Source organism: Panthera onca, chromosome B4, assembly GCF_046562875.1.
Source record: "Panthera onca isolate mPanOnc1 chromosome B4, mPanOnc1 haplotype 2, whole genome shotgun sequence".
NCBI classification, from domain to species: Eukaryota; Metazoa; Chordata; class Mammalia; order Carnivora; family Felidae; genus Panthera; species Panthera onca.
This window is the reverse complement of record NC_138345.1, coordinates 44,736,849-44,749,145: the sequence shown is the minus strand read 5'-3', so window position 1 is coordinate 44,749,145 and position 12,297 is coordinate 44,736,849. Positions and strand designations below refer to the sequence as shown.

The window sequence follows — 12,297 nt, the reverse complement described above, 5'->3', positions numbered from 1 at the left end:
TTTTCACTTACTTTTTGCATGTTAGAAGTCGCCATGTGTGCTCTTCCTTTATGTATAATCAGTGAATTAATTATAAGCTTGTACTAGAGGAGAGTCAGATCCCTGGTGTTTAGCTTCCTGTGCAAATACTACATGCTAAATAAAATACTGGCTACTAATTTCACCAACTTTGTAATCATTATTTGAAGAGTAGGTGGTATAGAAACCAAAAGTATATTTCATTTCCTGTTTACATTTCTGTTTTATAAAAGTTGATTCCTCTCTCACGTACTTCCAAAATAATGTATAGCAAGTTATCATTTTATTTAAAAATCTGTTTTATGTTCTGACACTTCAACATATTGTAACCTGGCATTTTCTCTGATCGTACTTTCATTTAGTCAGCGCCACTCACTGTGCCATTTAGAAGTAGAGTAAGTGATTATAATAAAATGATCTATTGCAAGCATTCAAGACCTTAATTTTATAATATGAATTGAAGTTTCTCACAGGTGTTCTGGAGAAATCGGGCAAGGTATGAAAGCACCAGAAGACAAGAATACTTCCTTAGCAGAGGTTGAAGATCGCTTAATTTTACTACCCACTACAGGTATGTACTGAATGATTATACTGATAGTTTACAGTTGTTTCCTCCATGAAATTATCTCATTCTGTTCCATTTTAATATATCATTTTAAAACTTCACATTGTATTTTGTCAAGTCCTTTAATTTTTGTCACTTTTAAAAATTAAATCCATTTTCTTTCTTGTAGCTAAATGAACTCTTGACTTCCACAAAGTCATGCTGATTTGATTAATTTCTGCTTGTGGATGAATTTTCCCCAGTCTAGGTCTCTTGGAATTAATACCATCCTCTTATATTCACTGAGGTGGATTTCTCCCGAAGGGAGAACTGCTTCCTATTGGAGCTGTGTGTCCGTACTTGGGAAGTCAAGATTTCTCAGTGTAATGTTAACGATGGTCTGACGTCTGTCAGTCTCTGGCTCCACAATTTGGCCCCAAAGCTATTCTCAACATGAGGCTTTTGGGATACAGGAAAACCACCTATTTTTTAGTCATCCAGTCTGATGTAAGGAAGATATGTAGAGAGAAAGCGTTGGTCTCTAAGCGGTGTTGTGGTTGAGGATCATGTGGCTTTGGTTTCAAGATAAAGATCATGACACATTACTTTTTCAAAACAAATTATTAAATCCCAGCTGGTTAACATATAGTCTGGTAATTCATTCAGGAGTAGAATTTAGGAATTCATCACTTACATACAACACCAGTGCTCATCCCAACAAGTGCCCTCCTTAATGCCCATCACCCATTTGGCCCTCCCCTTGCCCAACACCCCTCCAGGAACCCTCAGTTTGTTCTCTATATTGAAGAGTCTCTTATGGTGCATCCCTTTATGTTTTTAGCTTATTTTTCCTTATCCTTCCCTGTTTATCTGTTTGGTTTCTTAAATTCCACATATGAATGAAATCTTATATTTCTCTTTCTCTGACTGACTGATTTTGCTTAGCACGATACACTCTACTTGCACCCACATTGTTGCAAATGCAAGACTTCATTCCTTTTGATGGCTGAGTGATATTCCATTGTATAATATACCATCTTTACCCGTTCATCGGTGATGGCCATTTGGGCTCTTTCCATGATTTAGCTATTATTGATACTGGTGCAATAAACATTGGGGTGCATGTGACACTTCAAATTAGCATTTGTGTGTCCTTTGGCCAAATGCCTAGTAGAGCCAGTATTGTTTCTAATTATAGGGTAGCTCTATGTTTCATTTTTTGAAAAATAGCCATGCTATTTTCCAGAGTGACTGCACCAGCTTGCATTCCCACCAGCAGTGCAAAAATGTTTCCTTTTTTCCACATCCTTGCCAACATCTGTTCTTGCCTGAATTGTTCACTTTAGCCATTCTGGCAGGTGTGAGGTGGTATCTCACTGTGGTTTTGATTTATTTCCCTGATGATGAGTGATGTGGAGCATCTTTTCATGTGTCTGTAAGCCATGTGGATGTCTCCTTTGGAAAAGTGTCTGTTCATGTCTTTTGTCTCTTTCTTCATTGGATTATTTGCCTTTTGAGTGTTGAGTTCCATAAGCTCTTTATAGATTTTGGATACTAATCCTTTATCTGATATGTCATTTGCAAATATTTTCTTCCATTCTGTCGGTTACCTTTTAGTTTTGCTGATTGTTTCCTTCGCGGTGCAGAAGGTTTTTATCTTGATGAGGTCCCAATAGTTCGTTTTTGCTTTTGTTTCTCTTGCCCCTGAAGACATGTCTTCATTTAAGTAAGAAGTTCCTGTGGGTGAGGGTCAAGAGATGCTGTCTGTTTTCTACTCTAGGATTTAGATGGTTTTGACATTTAGATCTGTCATCCATTTTGAGTTGTTTTTGTGTATGGCATAAGAATGTGGTCCAGGTTCATTCTTCTACATGTTGCTGTCCCGTTTTCCCAACACCATTTGCTGAAGAGACTGTCTTCTTTCCATTGGATATTGTTTCCTGCTTGGTCAAAGATTAGCTGGCCGTACATTTGTGGGTCCATTTCTGGGTTCTCCGTTCTGTTCCGTTGATCTACGTGTCTACTTTTGTGCCAGTACCATACTGTTTTGGTGAAAACAGCTTTGTAGAACAACTTGATCCAGGATTGTGATGTGTCCAGCTTTGGTTTTCTTTTTTAACATTCGTTTGGCTATTCAGTGTCTTTTGTGGTTCTGTACAAATTTTGGGTTTGTTCTAGCTCTGTGAAGAACGCTGGTGTTATTTTTTTTTTTTTTATTTTTTTTTTTAACGTTTATTTATTTTTGAGACACAGAGAGACAGAGCATGAACGAGGGAGGGTCAGAGAGAGGGTGACACAGAATCGGAAACAGGCTCCAGGCTCTGAGCTGTCAGCACAGAGCCCGATGCGGGGCTCGAACCCACGGACCGTGAGATCGTGACCTGAGCCGAAGTCGGACGCTTAACCGACTGAGCCACCCAGGCGCCCCATTGATAGAAATTGCATCGAATGTGTAGATTGCTTTGGGTAGTGTCAGGATTTTAACAATGTTTGTTTTCCAATCCATGAGCATAGAATGAAGACGATGACATATTTCAAGGAAACTGGTACTGCTGTGGAAAAAGTTGTTACCACTTTTCAAAAGAGGAGAAAACTTGGGAGAGGAGCATGGTGTCATGCCAAGATCTGCAGGCTAGTCTCCTGAAGATTGATACTAAAGAGGAGCAAGTATGTCTACTTTCCTAAACCTGATGTAAATGCTATGAGTATGCAAAGCATGTCTGGGGTTCAGACAATTGTTTCGACTTCCTCCGGTATTATTTGGCATGTTGTTTTGAAGCACTTTGTTAACTGGCGCAGATTTCTCTGTGGAAGAGACATAGGTGTAACAGTGACCAAGAAGAACCATTGTTTTAAATCAAGAAGAACTGCTCTTCTGGGCATGCCATGGAATGATTTTCAGTCTTTAGTATTGTATATATTGCATCTTAACACTTAGTATGCTTCAGACGGCTCAGCATTACCTTCTCAGGGCTAATACAGGGCAAAAGAACAACTGCTTCAAGGGTATGAGCACTCTAAAGAGATAATTTCTCATTGTACTGAGTTCTATTGTTCCTTCATCAGTATATGGGAGGGATTCAACTTCAAAGGGAATATCAGTCTCTCCCTTCATGGCCATGGGAAAAGAGGTTGAAAAATGAAGAGGTTGAATGTAGCTAGAATGATTCTTTTTATTTATTTATTTATTTTTAACATTTATTCACTTTGTAAGAGACAGAGAGAGACAGAGTGCGAGTGGGATTGGGGCAGAGAGAGAGGAAGACAGAATGTGAAGCAGGCTCCAGGCTCTTACCTGTCAGCACAGAGTCCGACGTGGGGCTCAAACTCACATACCGTGTGATCATGACCTGAGCCAAAATCAGACACTCAACCGATGGAGTCACCCAGGCACCCTGGAATGATTCTTTGGAAATTATTTTTTTCCTTTTGCTTATAATCCAGAATGACAGAGAGAGCATCTCTTTTCTAGAAGAGAAAATGTAGATCACATTTGCCATTACTTTTAATGTTTGGCAATATGAAGTCAGTAGAATGGATTCTGTGGGGTTCCTTCTAATGATTCCATAAATAGTCCATGTAGGCACTGAGTTCTAGTTACACGATCTAGTTCTAGCAGTGATATTTCTATTAGTGTCTTGTGAAGGATGAGTTAAAAGCCCTATGTTTTCAAAAAGGAAAACAAAATAAAACCCAAACCAGGCCAATACTCAGGGGCATGTGGTTGGCCTAGTTGGTGGGCCATGTGCCTCTTGATCTGTGAGTTCAACCCCACGTTGCATGTAAAGTTTATCTAAAAAAAACCCAAAGAAACAAACAAAAAGAGCCCTGTGTTTCTTGTTTATAAAATTCTTATTAAAATACTGATATGAATATGAATGATTCACTCATAAGTATGAGAAACAAATGAAGTACACATTAGCACATTGGTTCAAGCAAATTTTAAAAATCAAGGACCAATAATCCAGGACCTAATAATCCAGGACCTAAAAATCCAGGACCTAATAAGTACCTCGATTATTTTCAACCTCAGCTGTTATCAATCAACTTCCAAATGGTTGGAGTTTTCTTCTTTCACACATTAAGTTTATTTTTAATCCGTATTTCCCCTGTCATTTCCAATTCAGTGTTCTTCAGTTTCAGTCCTGCCATTGAAGTTTATGGACTTCAGAGTTTCAATGAAGCTTCTTATACTTGTTATCCCTGTGTTTCCAGGAACTATCTAGAGCCTTTGACGTTCCCTGAGACTTTTGCCATTGTTTAGAGCAAAATCTGAGTTTCATAGTCTAGCACCTCATTTGATGAGAACTTGGCTGTCAGTATCTGAACTGGGCTGTTGATACACTCTCTGAACTGGAGATTAGCTTTGCTACAGAAAAGCATTACTCTTACACTGATGGTTTAGGATTTCCCATGTTTTGCTGCTTTACCAACCCAGGAGTGTAATGACAGCAGGGGCTTAAGTCCATTGGTACTGAAATCTGAAATTGGCTTTGATACCTATGCATACCCCTAGCATCTAGCAAAATTATGTGAGTGAAAGAATCAAGGGACATTTAACATCAGTGTTGATTTGGAGACTTAGAAATGATGACATCTATTTGGTCGCAATTCTATAATTCCCATTCGTTTTCCTTAGGCACTAACTATACACTCCTCAAATTTTTCTGATACAATGTAATTACTGTGAAGAGATATTGATGCATGTGTGTGTTTTTGGGTGCCTTTGTGTTAGAGAGAGAGAGAGAGGCTGAGAGAGATTCAATTACATTGCTTATAGCAAAGGATATTAACTTGTTACTTTCCATTCAATATGCCAATTGGAATAATGATTACAAAGAACTTACAGAATTTTTATGGTAGAGATATTTTAGACCCTGCATGCATTATTCAGTGCCCACACTGTTAACACAGACTGTATGATATCCACTGCATACAGAAGGAAAATTCTCACGGCAGTTTTATTTCCTTAGGTGTGTAGAGCAAATTAATGGGATACAGAGTTTGACCGCTTGTAGCTATAGTCTCTTCATTTTCACTGCTGTATAATATTCCCCAGCGTGGCTAAGAATCTCTAGAAGATGGAAGTTTGGGTTGTTTCCACCTTTTGTGGTTAGGAATAGTCCTTCATGAATCATTCTTAGACGTGTCTCAGTGGAAAACTCTCTCGTGTGTCCTCACTTCTCTTGATCACAAATCATCGTAGGAGTGAAATCATTGGGGACAGGGTTCCTAAAGGTCCATTTTCATGCGATAATTTAAAATTACATTTCAAAATGATATTAGCAACATTTTGAAAGATGGATTTGATATCAACCATCCCACAAACTTGGTGCTGTTATTTTTAATTTCTGCCAATTCAATACTAGTAAAATATATCCTGGTGGCTTTGATTTGAATTTTCATGATCTCTACTGAGCTTGGCATCTCTCTCTCTATTTCTTGGCTATACTCCCCATTTATTTGAAATATGTTCTCATTTGTTGTCCATTTTTTTTCTTATTGGATAATTGTTTTTCTTTGTTTATATCTAGAAATATGTATTTGTTCTGTAAATTATTGCATATAACTCCAGACTTGAGGCTTGTCTTTTCACATGCTTTAAGGCATCTTATGAAGAGGAAAAGTTCCTGATTTAGTGGCATCATATTTATCTCTCTACTTGATTGTATGGGGAGATTTGTTTTTTCTAAGTCCTTCCTGCCCCTTTGCTGATATCTTGGATCCAGTCACAAAGACTTGAGTGAGTCCTTCACTGAAGCATTTCCATTCCTGTGTCTTCTTTACCCCATGGAGAAATGAGCCTGCCTGTTCCATTTACCATAAAAGTGTTTGAAGATAAAAGTGCCCAGTGTTTTATTTATGAGTCCTCTGTGGGTAAGATGTTTTCACTGACACTGTGAATAATACTAATGATTCCAATTTTGTCACAGGTCCTTATTCAATAAAAATAAAATACAATCATTGGATTGGATTAAGTAGAGTTCAAGAAAGCGGGTATCACTGGAAATGGCTGGATGGCTCACCCCTATCTCAGCAGCTATAAGTTTTCATTTCATGGCCTTGCTCCCTTTCCTGCTCAGTAACGGATTGGTAGATTATTGGTGAAGAAGAGGAACAGATCCTTGATGACTTAGGGAATGTCTTTCAATCCATTTGATTTCATTTCTTAGATAGGCAACTGAATGCAAATCTGAGACCTCAAGAGACTCAAAGAGCATGATTTATTCCATGTTCTTTAATGGAAAGTCCTTCCAAACTTAGTGAAATGGCATTTTGCTTTTGTATCTTGTATGTCCTATGGTACAAGCATGTCCACAGATATGGTTGCAGGAAATGGTAAAAAGATAATGAGGAAAGAATAGTGGCTAAGGCAGCCTCCTCTGTATGTGAAATTTGTCCCGTTTGCTTGGTATCATTCGAGAACAAGAACAAAAGAGCTTTTTCCAAAGAGGTCATTTAGTAATCTTACAGCTCTAATGTGGTGTTTAATATCATACATATTATTGTTAACACATGTCCACAAGAATTTCTGCTAGCCATGTTTCATTAATAAATCACATGGGTTTGTCAGTTGATGTCTACGAAATGAGCTTAGAAAATGAAGTAAAATGATCCGTTGTAACTAAATCTAGCTAACATGGGGGACAGTACGGGAAACATGGGCTACTTAACAGGCTGTTTATTGATGGCCCACAATGTGCCAGGCATGCTTCTAGCCACTGAAGCTATAGTGGTGAATGAAACACGCTACAGTCTTCTGCCGTTGTGGATACTACATTCCAATGCAGGCTTGATGGAGCTCTTGGTGATGAGCGACGACAATGTCAACGTGCCAAGTGAATTACATGGCACACTAGGGGGTGATATATGCTATGGAGTGATGTGAAATCTTTCCTTTTTGCTACAGTGCAAAGGTCTTTTGTGTATGAAGGTAAGAGGGAGAGATTTCACTGCTTTCAGTGGAGTGGTCAGGACAGACTCCTTGAGAAATGAAGTTCGTACAGTATGTTGAATGAGCAGGGCATGTGGATTAGCTGATACAAATGCATCCCAGCAGTAGGATTGTCCTTAGCATTCCTGAGGAAATAGCAAGAGGGCCTGGGATGCTGGAACAAGGGGAACGAGGTGGGAGAGAAGTAGGTCAGAGAGGGAATGACGGTGAGAGCATGTGGGGATCAGAAAAATGTAAGACCTTGGATTGGTTCATGAGGGTCATGAGAAGATATTAGAGGGCTTTAAGTGGAGGAGGGACAAAGTCTGGCTCCTGCTTTGGAGACGCACTCTGGACAGTCTGTTGAGCTGAGATGGCCAAGTGGCCAGATTCTACACTTGTTCCAAAGATGTGTGTGAGACGGACAAGTCAGGGATGGTGTCAGGTTTTTGGTCCAAGAGTGGTAAGAATGACGTTCCCATTAATGTTAATAGGGCATATTTGGAATTCAGTTTTAGATACAATGGTAGTAAAGCTTTAGAGCATTTATGTATGTACGGAGGTGTTGCATGGGCCTTGTGATAGATGATCATGCCGATCAGGTGATAGGTCTGTGCCTGGGATGCAAATGTTGTGTGCAGCAGTGAATAGACAGTGCGACAAGTGCGAGGCTGGGTTGATTCTCGGGAATCTAAGGGCTGAGCCTCGGACACCCTCATGTGTAAGGTCATGTTAAGATAAGGGGACAAGAGGATAACCAGAAAACATCACCGAAAAAAGGGCTTCAAGAGACAGAAGGAAAAACATGAAGGGGCAGGGAGGGCAATGGAACCCCCTACAAAGAAGTTCTACTGAAACAACAGCTGAATGTAAAAAGTTGGGGACACCCCCATTTTATTTCTTGAATGGTTACTTCCCATCAGATTCCTGAGGATTTGTGTGAAAATTAAAACTAAGAAACATTTTTTTTTCTGGACAGTGTAGCCCAGCCTTCACATTTAAAATCCAGGTACCTCCTTCTCATTGCCCAATTTCACCGAAGTCTAATGCTTTGTTTGGTGTGGAAGACATTAGGCTCAGTGGAGAAAAAGTGCACTCTATTTTAAGTGCAAATCAGCACCTTTTTTGCTCAAAGTGAGGCTAGCAGTGGAATTGCTTGCTCTGGGCACATCAATCTGAATTATAGGCACTTGGAATTATGTTTATATGTAATTTCAGTGTATCACTTCCTACACATTCTTTATTTGATCACTTCCCAGACGTGTCAGGAGTCTTAGGAGCATATTTCAAGTGTATATGTATAACTCCCTAGACCTCGCAGTCTACACTACCCTTTGTACTTCTTCACTAGTTCCAATGGTCTATTGGCAACATTTCATTAGGTTTAGAGACAATTACACTTCCTAATCTTAATGCGATATGACCTTCTCAACATTTGTAAGGGCATTTAAATAAGTGCACATGTGTTTTCAATTTGTGATAAATTTTGCCTGAGAAATGTCTTTCTAAAATGAATTTATTTTCTGGTGCAGGAGTTTCCGACGGAGATTATCTCATGTGAAATGTGGACACCTGAGACCATCAGCTATTTATAGTGCTGATTGTAGTAAAAGCTTCCGTTACATTTGTGAAAAGGAGTTCTCTGGCCCTGATAATTAAAGAAGCGCTGTGATCAAATGTTCACTATTTTCATTCTTTAACAGCTGTAAGGAAAAACACAGGGTTCACTCAAATTAGTCAACTATGCATGGCATATGAAGAATTATGATCTTTCAAACATCCCTCAGCATGGATAAAAGAGTAAATTTTAGAAATAGTAAAATCAACCAGCCAGAAATGAAGTTTCTTTTTTTTTTGTTTTGAAATTTCAAGAATCATTCCACCAGAGAATGTGAAAAAAGTTTGAGTGTAAGACTTTACATTTAAAATATAACTAAATGACCTTGATTTAAATAGGTAGTGAATACCTTTGCAGTGTTCACAGTGTAAGAGGTCCTAAACGATGAACACATCCTCTCAACCCATCTTGTGCTCTATTCACCTAGTTGCCACCTCAGAGGCACACGTGTAACTGGTTTATATAGTATTCCAGAGGTATTCTAGTAAAGTACAAGTATACACAGGCCGTCTGCTAAACAAAATGTTATGTGGCTACAAACGACAGTAACGATCCTTTATGTTTCTGTTGAAAATGTACCACGCGTGTGTTCCATATCAGTACATAGGTAGCTGCATTACTTGTATAAATTTCTGCAGATGTTACACTGATAAATGTTTTATTTCCAGTGGACGTTTAGGTTTGTCCCAGAATTTTAGAATTGTGTGAATGAAAGCACTTAATACTGTATTACTTGCCATAGAGCGTATACATAGGGTAAATGTCTAGCAGTGTCATTTCTATGTCAAAATGTGTCCACATGAAATTTGCATAGACGTTGAATATTACAGTAGATGCTCTACATCTCTATCTGCATTCAACAGCATTCAAGAATTCCTGCTTCCTCACTTGGTTACCACCGCAACGTGTTATCAGTCTGTTTGATTTTGCCAATAAAATCTTCACCAATTAAAAAAAATGTTTATTTGATTCACTTCAATTTACGATGTCTGTTATTTGTGTCTCTGAGCATCTGTTTATGGTATTTCTTTTCATTTAAAGTGTCTGTCCGTGTCTTTGTGGATTAATATCACAAACGTAAGTTTGAGCAAAATTAGACCCAGACACAAAATCGCTCCTCCTGTAACGTTCCAGTTATTTATAAGGTTCTACACCAGGTAAGTCTCACCCATGCTATTAGAAATGAGGACAAAATTTCCTGCCATATGGATTATTCCTAAAACAAATAGTAATGGGAAATGACTAGTCTTTACCATGGTGCAATGTTATGCTTGGAAAGAAACCATGTCCGAGGTGCATTTCTCAGGTGCTGATGATATGGAGTGTAATAATCTGGGTGCTGGTTACAGGGTGTTGTAGTGATCCCTTGGGCTGCCATGACAACTACCACAACCTGGGTTTCTTTGAACGACATACATTCATTTTTTCACTGTTGTGGAGGCGAGAAGTTTAAAAGTGAGGTGGCAAGGTCACGCTCCGTTTGAAACTCTTTAGTTTACTCCGTTGGAATAAATTCTTCCTGGCCTCAGATTAAGTCATGAAGAAAATTAAAAAAAAATGTTTTTGCTGTTGTTTGTTTTAAAGGATAAATTTGGCATAGTTTGAACTGGATGAAAGCAAATCATCAAGAGATCAAAATATGTGGAGGCAGTTCGTTCAGTGTTCACAGGGAAAATGCTTACATTGGAAGCAGCTTTTCCAATCAAGAATCACAACTTCTGCCTTGAGAAAGTCGAATAAGGAAAAGACACAAAACCCAAATCAAATAAAGGTGGAAATCACAAAATGAAGAGCAGAAATAAGTGAAGTTGGAAATAAAAGAAATAATAAAACAAATATAACAGTGAGTTTTGCAAAGGCCGACAACAGTGATAAACCTCCAGCTGGACTGATCAGGAATAGGCATAAATGGCCAATTTGAAGCATGAATGAGCAGCATTATTACAGACATTGAAGGATTTACTGATGATTATAAGGGAACATGATGAAGAATTTTTTGCCAATGAATTCTAAAACCTAAAAGACATTGATTTCTGGAAAAAATTGATCTTCCAAAACACATTTAAGAAGAATTTGATAACCTGAACTCGTTGTATATCTAAGATGAGCTATTCAATTTGTAGTTAAAACATTCCAGAGAGAACCTCAGATGGGTTCTCTGGTGAATTCTAGTAAATATTTACTGAATAAAGAATAAAATTTTAAAAGAAAAAAAAACGTGTTTTAGGAGACAGAAGAAAATTGAAAATGTTCCAACTTATTCTGTAAGGCCAGTGTTACTTGGATAGTGAAACCAGATAGCCAAGAATCCACAGCTCATGTGCACAAAACAAGCAAAAATTCCTAACAAATAGTTGCACATCAAATTGCAGGGAGCAATTTATTGAGAAGATTATACATCATGATGGAGTGGGGTTTATTCCACAAGTGCAAGATTAATGAATTGGGGTGATTTACCTGAATGATAGGCTGAGGAAGGAAAACCACATGATAGCCTTAGTAGATGCAGGTAAAGCACCCGAAAGTCACCATCATTTCATGATAAATCATCTCAGTAAACTAGGAATAAGTAAAGTAAGAATGAGATTTTCCTCCATATGATAATGACATTAGAAAGAAACAAACCCTCCAGTTAGTAATCTACTGAGCAGCAAAAGATTGAGTGCTTTCCCTTAACACCGGTAAAGAAGCAAAGATATCTGGACTCATCACCCCTCTTCACCAAGCCAAGGGAGGCCATTTTAGTTCGATACGCAAGAAATAAAAAAGGGATACAGATTGGAATGCAAAAAGGAACGACACCCATTTGCAAAGGACATAATTGCCAACATAGAAAATCCCAGCGTTTCGCCTCATTCCTCCTAACACTAATATGTGAGTTTATTTTGGTTCCAGATATAGGACAGTATGTGAAATTCAGTAATGTGTCTATATGCTAAAAATAAGCTATTGGAAATTGAAATAAAAATACCATTTACAGTGGTATTGTCACATGCTAGACCCTAAGACCTGACCTTTACAGCCCACCAGCTTATACTCCGCGAACTTTGTCCCACATTTTCCCTTAAGGGCATCTTCTTTCCAGTTTCTCTCTTCACTCTGGCAGGTGGAAAGCAATACCACCCCCCCAAGCAACAATGACTGTTCTGACAAAAGCTTCAGCCTGCTAGATCCCTCGAACCA

At 38.5% G+C, this 12,297-nt stretch overlaps 1 protein-coding gene across 1 annotated transcript in view; it reads right to left on the bottom strand.

The window, feature by feature from the left end:
* Positions 1-12,297, bottom strand: part of LOC132694724 (C-type lectin domain family 1 member B-like) — a 104,075-nt gene that overhangs the window by 69,294 nt on the left and 22,484 nt on the right. The gene's annotated exons all lie outside the window — the stretch shown is intronic.